Source organism: Kogia breviceps, chromosome X (assembly GCF_026419965.1).
Source record: "Kogia breviceps isolate mKogBre1 chromosome X, mKogBre1 haplotype 1, whole genome shotgun sequence".
Taxonomy (NCBI): Eukaryota; Metazoa; Chordata; class Mammalia; order Artiodactyla; family Physeteridae; genus Kogia; species Kogia breviceps.
Genome location: NC_081330.1, coordinates 113,279,189 through 113,291,897, shown reverse-complemented (window position 1 = coordinate 113,291,897; position 12,709 = coordinate 113,279,189).

Below are 12,709 nucleotides of genomic sequence, written 5' to 3'. Positions count from 1 at the left end.
GCTGCTGGGCCTGCGCGTCCGGAGCCTGTGCTCCGCAACGGGAGAGGCCACAACAGTGAGAGGCCCACAAAAAAAAAAAAAAAAAAAAAAAAAAGCCCTTTTTATTTAAAAAAGCACTTAAAAACATATTTATTTATTTATTTTTTCTGAGCCAGGTCTTAGTTGCATCGTGCGGGATCTTCTTTGCGGCATGCGGGATCTTTTAGTTGCGGCATGCAGACTTCTTAGTTGAGGCATGCGTGCGGGATCTAGTTCCCCAACCAGGGATCAAACCCAGGTCCCCTGCATTGGGAGCATGGAGTCTTACCCACTGGACCACCAGGGAAGTCCCCCTGATCTTCATTGTTTACTTGATATATTTAATCAGCATTTATCAAACATTCCCATTGTGGGAGTCATGGTTAAAACAATGCATAAGACAGAATTACTGCCATCAAGGCCAGTTTCTTGGGTTGTGAGCTGTGCACACAGGGCCCTCAACTCAGAAGTACCTCCTTACACCCCTTCACTGTCTTGAAATTTCTAATACTTTTGAAACAAGAGGCCCTGCATTTTCATTTCACTTTGGCCTGGCAAATTATATAGCTGGTCCTGACTGCTTTGAAGGGGTTTACACCGTAGGGGGGAGACAAAGGAATAAAGTCTAATCAGTAATAGAATGCTAAGATTTAAGAAGTGGTCTATTAGCTATATGAACAAAATATTAAGGAAAGAGTATTATTCTGTCTGCAGGGAAGAGGAGCGAATTTAGGAAGGCTTTATTTGTGATTCACATGTTAGCAAGTACTTACTATATGCAAGGCACTGCTAAATGGTTCAGAGGATTCAAAAATGAATTGGCCATGAGTCCTGCCATCCATCACAAGTTAACTCAGTGTATGAAAAACATATATAGGGCAGGTTGAGTTTGATGTGATTAGGCGGGACATGGGACTGGGATGGAATATTTTTGTGAATGATCCATTTTTCCTACCTTCATGTTTTCTTTTTCTAATCTATCCCATGCAGGTCTGCTAAACTAATCTTTCCAGCACACTATTTTGATAACTCCCTTATTCAAAAATACTCATAGAATCCTCACTGCCTCTTCAGAAAAAGTCTAGACCCCCTTTGTTTGGCATTCGATACCCTGAAATACGGCTTCAGCCTTCACTGTTAACCTAATGTTTTATTATTCTCTTAAGTGATTCCTTCCACTCTGACCAAATAGGGCCATCTGAAACCCTAATGCATTAGTTACATTTTGCTATATAACACATTACCCCAAATATATAACACATTACCCCAAATTTAGCAGCTTAAAACAAACAAGTAAAAATTTGTTGTCTCACAGTTTTCTGTGGGTTAGGAACCTGGAAAGAGCTTAGCTGGATGGTTCTGTACTTGATTTGGCAAAAGTAAAAAAACAAAACAGGAGAGAGAAGCTGACAGTGTAAAGGGAAGCTGATGGAGAATCTCAGACACAAATGGGGTAGCATCTCCAGAGAAAGGAACAAAGATGCTACCAAATTCTCAGACCTTTTGCTTGAGTTGAATCACCCTCCTTAGTAACCTCCCTGCACCCACCCCTGCCCACAATGCTGGGTGAAGGCACGAGGGACGGTGAATGAGCTATGGAGAAATGAGGGCTTGGAGTTATTTTTCCCACTTACTGTTGGAATATTTGGATTTTAGTAGTTATTGCTAGCTTAATACTGTTCTGGCTTTTATTCACTCTTGTATATAGGGTTAAGTATATCATTTGGTCAACTAATATAGAATAGTGAGAACTACTACCCGAATAGGATAGCAACAGAACTCAAGGAGAAATGGATATCCGCTGAGAATCATGGACTCTGAAACCAACAAGCAGCTTTCACATTGGATCCCAAAACCCCTCTCTTGGATGAGTGACTGTCATCTTACAGAGGAAAGCAAAGAATATGTTTGCACTTGTTCAGAGGAAGGTATATACTTCTGCCATTGTGAAAGATCTGATCAGATCCAGGAACCATAGGCCCCGTCACTGGGGACTTCATGTGGCCAGGACCCATTAATCAACTACCCATTCATTCAACTTTGACCCCATATAATATATCACTAAGCCTGAAATCTTCCATCTAAGCCATGAGGATATTACGATAATCGTCAAGAAAACCCAGAGGTAGAGTGAGAGGAAAAGTACAAAGGGGACAGTCAGAGAAATGCTGTCTTCTCACACAAAGGGGCCTCTGGGATTGTGGGCTCTCTGTCCTTGATCGTGGGTCTCTGTCTCTCTCTGTTTATCTTGAATGGTTGTACTGGGAGAAGCTTGTTACCATGCGACTAGAAGTGAAGGTATATTTTCTAAGAAGGAGGTGGCTTTCAAATAATGGCCTGAAACTATTGCACAGTGTTCTGTGACAAGTCTTCTGTGGTCCTGCCCTCGTTAGAACTCTGGAAATGAACTTAGTTAGGTGTGGATCAGGATGATGCACTTGCAAGGTTGGAAGGAATCTGAAAGGACATCTTGTATAACCTGTGTCTGAATTCCCTTTAAAAAGCAGCCTCGGGCTTCCATGGTGGCGCAGTGGTTGAGGGTCCGCCTGCCGATGCAGGGGACGCGGGTTCGTGCCCCGGTATGGGAGGATCCCACATGCCGCCGAGCGGCTGGGCCCGGGGGCCATGGCCACTGGGCCTGCGCGTCCGGAGCCTGTTCTCCGCAGCGGGAGAGGCCACAGCAGTGAGAGGCCCGCCTAGCCCCCCCGCCCCCAAAAAAAGCAGCCTGCGCCACGGAGATAAGTCCACCCTTGTACAAGATGCTTAGCGACAGGGAAGTTTTACTGCATGGAAGTCCTGCCATATATTGAACTGAACTCTCTCTTCCTATAGCTTCTTTTACGGGTCCTTTGGGGTTGTCATGAAACAACTGAATCTCTCACAAAACAGTTCTTTAAAATTTTCATACAGCATGATTCCTAAACACAAGTCACCCAGTGTGTCTGTGCTCTCGTGATGAAACAGCGTAAAGATCTGAAGCTTTTAACTTTCAAACCTAACCCTGCTTAATAAGATGCGACTCTACTATCTATAACTTATATCCCCCTGCTTCTATTTATGCCCCCTACAGACTGGTTTCAACCCAGCAGCTACAGTTAACCTTATTTTTTAAATTAATCAATTACATTTATTTTGTTTTAGAGTTAACTCTAATTGTAAAAAAATTTTTATTGAGGTGTCGTTGACGTATATAAGGGGGTCAAAAGGCAAAGATTTCCAGTTATTCGAGTTAACTTTAAAAAACTGAAGTCAGATCGTGTCATTCCTCTGCTAAAAACCTGTCAGTGGCTCTGCATTTTACACAGAATGCCATACAGAGTCCTCATGATGGCCCATGAGTCCTACGTGATCTGTCCCCTATTACCGATCCGACCTTTTCTCCTCCTGTGTCCCCTTGCCAGCCCCCTGCTCCATCCGTACTGACCGCCTCGCTGTCTCTGGAACACACCTCCACCTGAGGGTCATTACTTGAGCTGTCTCTCTGCCTGCAATGTTCTTCTCCCAGGTGTCTCCTTGGTTTACTCTCTCACTTTCCCTTAATCTCACCCTTTCTATCCCATTTCATATTGTAAACTGCACCACTGCCCTGTTTCCTGTGCCTCAGTCCCCTCTGCTGCCACCCGCCATAGACTTATCCCTTTTAACTCTTTACTGTTTAATTTCTTATTCGTTATGTCTATTGTTTATTCCCCCCACCCCCAAGAATGTGAGCTCAATGAGAGGGCAGGGATCCTCACCTGTTTTGTTCACTAATATAGCCCAAGTAAGTACCTAGATTGGTGCCTGGCAGGCACATGATCAGTAAGCTTTGAATGAACTGAACTTAGAATTTTGTAATTCCTCTCAGCCCTTTCTTAATGGATACTGAACTCTTCATTCTGTAGGATTTTAGGAATTGATCTTCGTTTCCTTCTTGAAAATCCTAAGTGCGTCTTCAGGGGCACTTTGACTTTTCTTCATGTTTCCCAGGAGTAACTATAACTGGGGGTGGGAGTGTTATATGTTTATATCTACACATTATTTATGGTAGAAAGCATTATGTTCCAAAGTCCTGGTTGTAGCATGAACTTGAGAAATGCCAGACTCCACAAGGATTTGAATCCTAGTCTCATTATTTACTGACTCTGACACTAAGCAAATTACTTATCTTAATTTGAGCTTGAGTTTCTTCATCTATAATGAGATGAATTAAAATCTGCCTCAAAGGTTTTTATAAAATTTAAATGATGGTGTATATAAATCTCCCATCATGGTTTCCAGACCAGTATTTTAAAATCTAATGTACACCTGAGAGTCATGTTAAAATGCAGATTCTGATACAGCATGTCTGAGATGGGGCCCAAAATTCTGTTTCTAAAAAGCTTCCAGGTGGTATTGATGCTCCTGGTCCACGGACCACATTTAGAGTGGCGAGATCCTAGAATGAAGGAGATGCCCAGTAAATGTTTGTCCTCATTCTCACCCTTCTTTGCCATTGCCCCTGTACTGCATTCAGTTATTGATGGCCTAGAGACACATGTCCATTTATAGTGGTTCTCACTTCTTTACTCATTTGGCCTTCAAGTCCCTTTAAATGAAGTTTGTTCTACTCTTTCCAATTTGATGATCACTTTTGCTGGTGGAAAAGCTGGAAGTAACATAGGAACTGAGAAATTTTCCTTTCTCATTCTCATTTGAAGTGTGTTCTGAGGACTTGGCTTTTCTTTTCCTTGTCATTTTGCTCCTGCCTTAGTCATTGCGGACTTGATTTTTCGGCCCTGATATTCATGAGTCCATTCTGTTCCTGGCAATGCTCAATGGCTGCATGCTTCTCTCTGAGTTCTCAGTGTATGAACGTTTAAAATCTGAATTAATTGCACAGTTAAATAACATATCCCCTATAAACCCAGGTAACAGAAAGGAACATTTTAAGACAAATCACTAATGGGCATAGAATTCTGACTTATTTTAAGGGTTTATTAATCACAAAGTTTATCCCTTTTCTCATACACAAACACCTCATTCATTCATTCATTCATTCATATTCTCTCCCTCTCTCTGAGAAACTTGTTCTAGTAGAAAGAAAAGTGAGAGGGGTTGTAGTCTCTGTGGAACGTCCCAGGAAGTCCTCTTCCATTGGATAGTTTATATAGCGCCAAAGATACTGCCCAAATTCCCTTCACCTGTGGAGATGTTCTGAGCTGCACTAGCATATCTGTTAGGTTTGTAGTTTTGAAGATCTGGAATTTTTATCCACTATTATAATCAATTCAATTCTATTCTATTTCACAGACACTTATAGAGCTCCTACCTGTGTCAATCACGGTGTAGGTAGCATTACAAAGATGTACATGAACCCCCCTCTCGGGGGCCTCACAGTCTATTGGAGGGATACACATGTAAAAGAAACCAGTACACTGGAGTATAAGATGTGCACAAGGTCCAGAGGTTGCAGGCAGGGAGCAGGTATGGTGTAGGCTTTAGTGGGGAGGGGAGATACTCAGGGAAGTCTTCACAAAGGAGGCCTCATTCTGTATTTGTAGAGAGTAAGGGTGAGGCCTTGTTTCCATGAGATGGCATTGTAGCCAAGGAGACCGGGGAAAACTAGAATTCTGCCTTCACTCATAATTGGATAAGTCCCTCCTCCCTGAGGTTCCTAAGGAAACTATGCTCAAGAGAACAAAAGAGAAGAATATCCAAAGATCATCTTTTTATTCATTGGATATATGTTTGCCACCCCAAAGCTGGCTTCCATAAGCTGTGCAAGAGCATGTGCCTCTCATTTACCCCTTAAATCTCAGCTCTCCAGGCCGTCTAAATGGGTGGGATCTCTTGATTGCACGGGTGCTCCTGTGGGAGGAGGAGAAAGCCTCAATTCTCCCAATGGCTGCATTGTAGGAGGGGTTTCCTGCAGGAGAGTGCCGGAGGGGAACGGGAGAGAGGAAGGAGCCTGGGATCGGAGCGTCTCACTTAGCCGCTTTGACGGAAGAAGTAGAAAAGAAGACCGCATTTAGATAAGTGACCTCTCACCCTGCAGTAGATTGTTTGCAAAGTCGTTCAAAAGCGTCCCTCCCGGGCTTCCCTGGTGGCGCAGTGGTTGAGAATCCGCCTGCCGAATGCAGGGGACAGGGGTTCGTGCCCCGGTCCGGGAAGATCCCACATGCCGCGGAGCGGCTGGGCCCGTGAGCCACGGCCGCTGAGCCTGCGCGTCCGGAGCCTGTGCTCCGCAACGGGAGAGGCCACAGCAATGAGAGGCCCGCGTACCATAAAAAAAAAAAAAAAAAAAAGCATCCCTCCCTGTACAGCATGACTTTGCCACTCACTGCATCCAGAAGTGGAGTTTGTTCTCCAGCTCTTCCATCTGGGCTGACCCAACTCTCTTTGACCAGTGCAATGTAGCAGAAGGGCATTGTGCGTGTTCTGGAGCCAAGGCCTTGGGAGACTTTGTGGTTTCTTCTCCTTCCCTCTCGGAGCCCAGAAATGGTCATGTGAAGGAGTCAGGTGAACCTCCTTGTGGACGATAGGCCACGTCGAGGAGAGAGAGGCCCAGCTGACAGCCAGCAGGACCTGCCAGACAGGTGAGTGAAGCCATAATGGACCATCCTGTCCTTCCAAGCCAGAGAATCCTGCGTGGCATTTAGGCCACCGTGTTTTGAGGTGGTTTGTCTTGCAGCAGTAGATAACTGATACAAACATCTGATAATAGTGGGCTAATTAGTGGGCTGGAATCTGACCAATCAGATTTGAAACTACTTTTCTTCTTGGAAAGTCTGTAGGACAAGGATTGGACGAAGGGGATTAAGAAGGGGATAAATCCTCCTCTATGTGGTTACTAGGAGGCTTGTCATCCAAGCAACTTTCTAAAAGAGTACCTTTCAGTATGTAGGGGTTTTTTTTATATATATATAAATTTATGTATTTATTTTTATTTTTGGTCTCCGTTGCTGTGCCCGGGCTTTCTCTAGTTGCGGTGAGCGGGGGCTACTCTTCATTGTGGTTCACGGGCTTCTCATTGCAGTGGCTTCTCTTGTTGCGGAGCACGGGCTCTAGGCGCTCGGGCTTCAGTAGTTGTGGCACGTGGGCTCAGTAGTTGTGGTGCACAGGCTCTAGAGTTCAGGCTCCGTAGTTGTGGTGCATGGGCTTAGTTGCTCCAAGGCATGTGGCATCTTCCCTGACCAGGGCTCGAACCCGTGTCCCCTGCAGTGGCAGGTGGATTCTTCACCACTGCGCCACCAGGGAAGTCCCAGTACGTAGGGCTTTTGAAATTCTTCTTTGGTAGGTTGGATTCTTTGATTGTTGGAAATAAAGCATTTAAGAGCCCTCTCCTCACCTCAGACTTGGCAGTGTTAAAGGTCAAAGAACTCCGCAGAGTGTTGCTTAAGGGGATCTTTTCTTACTTGTCTCTTCTCTGTTTCAGTCCTGGTTTTTTGTTGCTTTTGACCTCTTTCAGGAACTTGATGTTCCAGGTGTTCCCTGATTTCCAACCTGCTCTTTTCAGCAATTTAAACACCCTTTCTCGTTAGCCTCTCATTCCCCACCTGGGGCTTAGACATGATTGCACTTAGTTCCACAGTGGGTCACTTCCCTTCTCAGCTCTGGGTTTCAGGATGAACCACAGCCTATGCTGTCACCTCCCCTCACCAGGTCAGGGAGGTCGGACACAGACTGTTCTCTACACCCACAACCATGACTCACAATTATCTTCTTTCCTCAGGAGTCTCTTGGATTGTTATTAAAATTATACAGTTATTTTAGATTGCTGGGATAGCATACAATCTTGGTTATATCCTATGGGATGTAGAAAGCTTAAAACGAGTAAATAAAGCTTTTAAAATATTGTTCATTTTGAGGCAGAATATGTTAAAATCTGGGGCAAGCCTCATTCCTATTTCACGGTCTTTGAAACTATTCAGGTGTCACCTCCAGGAAGAACCCTTCCTTGATCACCTACCTTTCCTGCCAATAGGTCTCCAATCTCTTAAGCAGATTAATTTTTTCCTAGATGTTTTTTTAACTTTGTGACCATATATATAAAATATTTATTTTTTATTGGTTTATAACATTATATAACTTTCACATGTACAATAGTATATTTCAACTTCTGTATACACTACAACATGCTCACCACCAAAAGTTTCGTTTCCATCCATCACTATGCAGTTGACCCCCTTTACGCATTTTGCCCTCCCCCCACCCACTCTGGTAACCCCTGCTCTATTCTCTGTATCTGGGGGTTTGTTTTTGTTTGGTTTGACTTGTTCATTTATTTGGGGTATTTTGTTTGTTTTTTGTATTCCACATATGAGTGAAATCATAGGGTATTTATCTTTCTCCATCTGACTTATTTCACTTAGCATAATACGCTCAAGTCCCATCCATGTTATCACAAATGGCAAAATTTCATCTTTTTTTTTTTTTTTTTTGCGGTACGCGGGCCTCTCACTGTTGTGGCCTCTCCCGTTGCGGAGCACAGGCTCCAGCTGCACAGGCTCAGTGGCCATGGCTCACAGGCCCAGCTGCTCCACGGCATGTGGGATCCCCCCGGACCGGGGCACGAACCTGTGTCCCCTGCATCGGCAGGCGGATTCTCAACCACTGTGCCACCAGGGAAGCCCCTCCTCCTTCTTTAGACCTTAATTCTCTGTCCTCTTCTCTCTGTATCATTTCTAGTTTTCTATCTTCAAGCTCACTATTTCTGTCTTCTATATGGTCTGCTTTATTTCCTGTGCTTTTAATGTATTCTTCATCTCATTTATTGAGTTCTTCAGCTCCAGAATTTTTGTTTGGTTCTTCTTTAGAGTTTCAATCTCTTTGGTAAAGTATTCCTCCTGTTCATTAATTTTATTCCTGAGCTCATTGAACTGCCTTTCTGAGTTTTGTTGTAGCTCCCTCATGACAACTATTTTTAATTCTTTATCAGTTAGAATGCAGTATTCCCTGACTTTAAGTTTGGTTTTTGGAGAATTGTCTTTTTCTTTCTATGATACTGTGTTAACATGGTTCTTCATGGTGCTTGATGAATTGTTTCTCTACTGGTACATTTAAAGTAGTGAACACCCTTTTTCTTTAGATAAAGCTTTTTTTTTTTTTTTTTTTTTTTAGAACTTGACTATCATGATTCAACAGGTTTATTAGAGGCCTTTCTTTTGTTTTCAAGTATGCAGCATTATAGCACTCTAATTCTCTTACCTGAGTTGTATCTGGTTATATTTGAGAGTCAGTACTTTCTGCCCTCCACCACCTCTTTCAGTGGTGTTACCCCATGTCCTCATTGTCACTGCTTGTGCCTCTCGGGTCCATGGTACCTTGCTGCTGCTAGTGTTGCTGGTGTTGCCACCTGGGACACTGGGATTGTGGGCTCCACCATGTCTGGGGTCTTCTCGGTTGTAGGTTCTGCCGCAGTGAAGATTAGGAGGAGGTTAGGGAGAGAGCAGGGGTCACGGTGTCTCTGCTATGACCAGGATTGTTGGGTTTTCAGGCACTGCTGCTGAGTGGGGGGAGGGAGGTAGAGTCTCTGGTGCCCTTGAAGATGGACAGAGAGGGTCACAGGCCTTGCTGCTGCTGTCTGATTTCCTGTGGCTGTGAGTGCTTCTGTGCCTGGGAGGCCAGTGCCATGTATGCTGCCTCCCCTGATGCTACTGGGTTCTCTGGGGCTACGAGCTTAGCTGCTATGGCTGGGGGACCAGGGTCGCAGGTACTTCCTCCACTGTACCCCAGTTCTGCCTGCTCTATGTGCTCCATTTCACCTACCTTTAGATGTGTAGATGTGTGGAGTTCTCTAGTGTCCTGGTGTGTTGAACCAGGGCCACCTTTACTGAGTTATAGATATTTTACTAGTTGTAGGTTGAAGAGGTGAGACAAAGGGAGCGTGTCAAATCACCATGGTGCTGACTTTACTCTCCTATTACAGTTTTATTTGTCTACCACAAGGGTAGGATCCTTGTCTGTCTTGTTCTCTGCTGTATCTAGGATCTAGAAAAGTGCTTAGAGCATAATAGATGCTCAGTAAACATTTGTTATATAAATAAATGAAATTTACAGAATCACCCATGTTTACATCATCTATTTTTTAAAATTAATTAATTTATTTTTGGCTGCGTTGGGTCTTTGTTGCTGTGCGCGGGCTTTCTCTAGTTGTGGTGCGCGGGGGCTACTCTTCGTTGTGGTGAACAGGCTTCTCATCACGGTAGCTTCTCTTTTGGAGCATGGGCTTTAGGCATGTGGGCTCAGTAGTTGTGGCTTGCGGGCTCTAGAGCACAGGCTTAGTAGTTGTGGAGCACAGGCTTAGTTGCTCTGTGGCATTCATCATCTATTATTTTGATAAAAAATCCTTCTCTGACTTCATTCATGTCACAGATAATACTGTTCAGCAGCATGTAGTGAAGGAAAGAGCTCTATGGCGTATCACTAGAGACAACCTTCCCCACTGAATGAGAACAAATACTCAACACTTACAGGCTTTAATTATTTAAGTAACTATAAATTGCCCTAATAAGAGAATCCTCCGGGCCATGGTTGAGTACTTTATCCACAGGAGCATCATAGTAGGGTGACCAACTTGCCTTGGTTTGCCTGGGACTTTTCTGGTTTTAAAACAGAAAGCCCTGTGTCTGAGAACCGCCTCAGTCCTGAGCACACCAGGGTAGTTGATATCACCCTAACATGGGATACTTTTCTGAATGCTAGGGACATGATGTCCTTGTCAATCCACTGAGTTATTACTTTGGTTTCCTATCAAAAACTATGAGATTTGCTTGCTATGCTTTGTTAATGAAGTCATATTGGTACTTCATGATCTAATTGTTTATAATTCATCTTTACTAATCACTTGTAGTACTTTTTCAGGGATTAATATCAAACTAGCTGTCCCCTCTTCCCAAAAGCCATGATATTCATTTTTGAATATTGGGATATTTGAACTTCAAGTACTCTAGCATATCTCTTTTTTTCCCAAATCAAGTATGAAAGACAGCGGCGCCAAGGTTTTGCACCCGCTTTGTCCTTAAGATGTCTGAAGGCAATGTAAGTCTGGAGGCATTCGTTGTTAAAGAATCCCAAGGTACTAGGAAGGACTGAGGGCTCATCTTCTGGTATTTGTGGGTCTGTTCCTTAGCAGGATGCCAGTTGATGGTAAGACCAGGGAAGTATACATTCTATTAGTTAGCCTCTCAGTTTGAATCTTTAATGAGTTGGCTGTGAATTAATCTTCATAAAGAACCTTCTGGAATTTTTTTGTTTTAAATCTCATAATACACTATATATTTTTTATTTACAGGCTGATTTATGCTGCCCTAAATTTATAGATTATTAAAATCTAAGAAAGTGGGTTGTGTGGTTGGCTTTACTATGGGTAGAGTACTTAGAACTCAAAATGTTTCCTAAATGTTATTCTTTCTGGGTTCCATCATGTCCAAATGACCTCATACTCTCTTCACTGACCCTTAAATATTGATGTTCCCTTAGTCTCTGTCTCTTGTGCATTTATTATCTCATAGGATAGCTTCTTTTTCACCCATAGGTTCAGCTACTTCCCATAAAGCAATGTCTCCCAAATCCAGTTCATACCTCTAGTCCTTATTTTTTTCCTGAGCTTCTTACTTACATAGCCAACTGTCTTTACTAAAAATTGCACCCAGTAACTCTCCACACCACCTGTGCCCTGCCTTGTTCCTCCTGTATTTCTTATCTAATATTATGTTAGGAATATAATCAAGATACCTGGCCCCAGTTCCAGGTCACAAGAATGTGGCTACCAGCGGAACACCCTAAAATAAGCCCTATGCTAGAACCTGGAAGGCCAGGTGGGGATCAAGGACAAACAAACCTAAGCAAGAAAAACCATTTGGATTTCAAATACAAAGAGATAAGAAAGGATTTTGGAGGAATGAAGAAGAAGATTTTTATAAGCCAGGAAGATGGAGGTCTAGGCAAGTCAAAGGACAGTTGAGGAAGGATTTGACCAAGACTCAATTCTAGCTCTAACGTTCATCTCTTGTGTAGTATACTGGGTGTTGAGGTTCGTTTACTCAGTAGACAGACTATCACTGTCCTGGGAAAAATGGTGTATGGACCAACCTGGCTTCTGTGTTCCATATCATTCCCCAGTTTACCAGTTGCATATGAACTAATTCATGCTACAGAAACACATGTAATGGAACAGTTGGTTGCTTATCTATTTTCTCATTAATCTTTATCCAGCCCAATGAAGCTTAGTCCATTTGGGCAGCTATAGTGGAATACCATAGACTGGGTGGCTTATATACAACAGAAATTTATTTCTCACAGTTCTGGATGCTGGATGTCCAAGATAAAAGTGCTAGCAGATTTGGAGTCTGATAAGGACCCACTTCATGGTTCATAGATGACCTTCTTTTTACCATGTCCTCACATGGCAGAAGAGGTAAGGGATTTCTTTGAGGTCTCTTTTAAAAAAAATTTTTTTAAAATTTATTTTATTTTTGGCTTTGTTGGGTCTTCGTTGCTGCACACAGGCTTTCTCTAGTTGTGGCGAGCAGGGGCTACTCTTTGTTGTGGTGTGCAGGCTTCTCATTGCCGTGGCTTCTCTTGTTACAGAGCACGGGCTCTAGGCGTACGGGCTTCAATAGTTGTGGCATATGGGCTCAGTAGTTGTGGCTCGTGGGCTCTAGAGCACAGGCTCAGTAGTTGTGGTGCACGGGCTTAGTTACTCCGCAGCATATGGAATGTTTCCAGA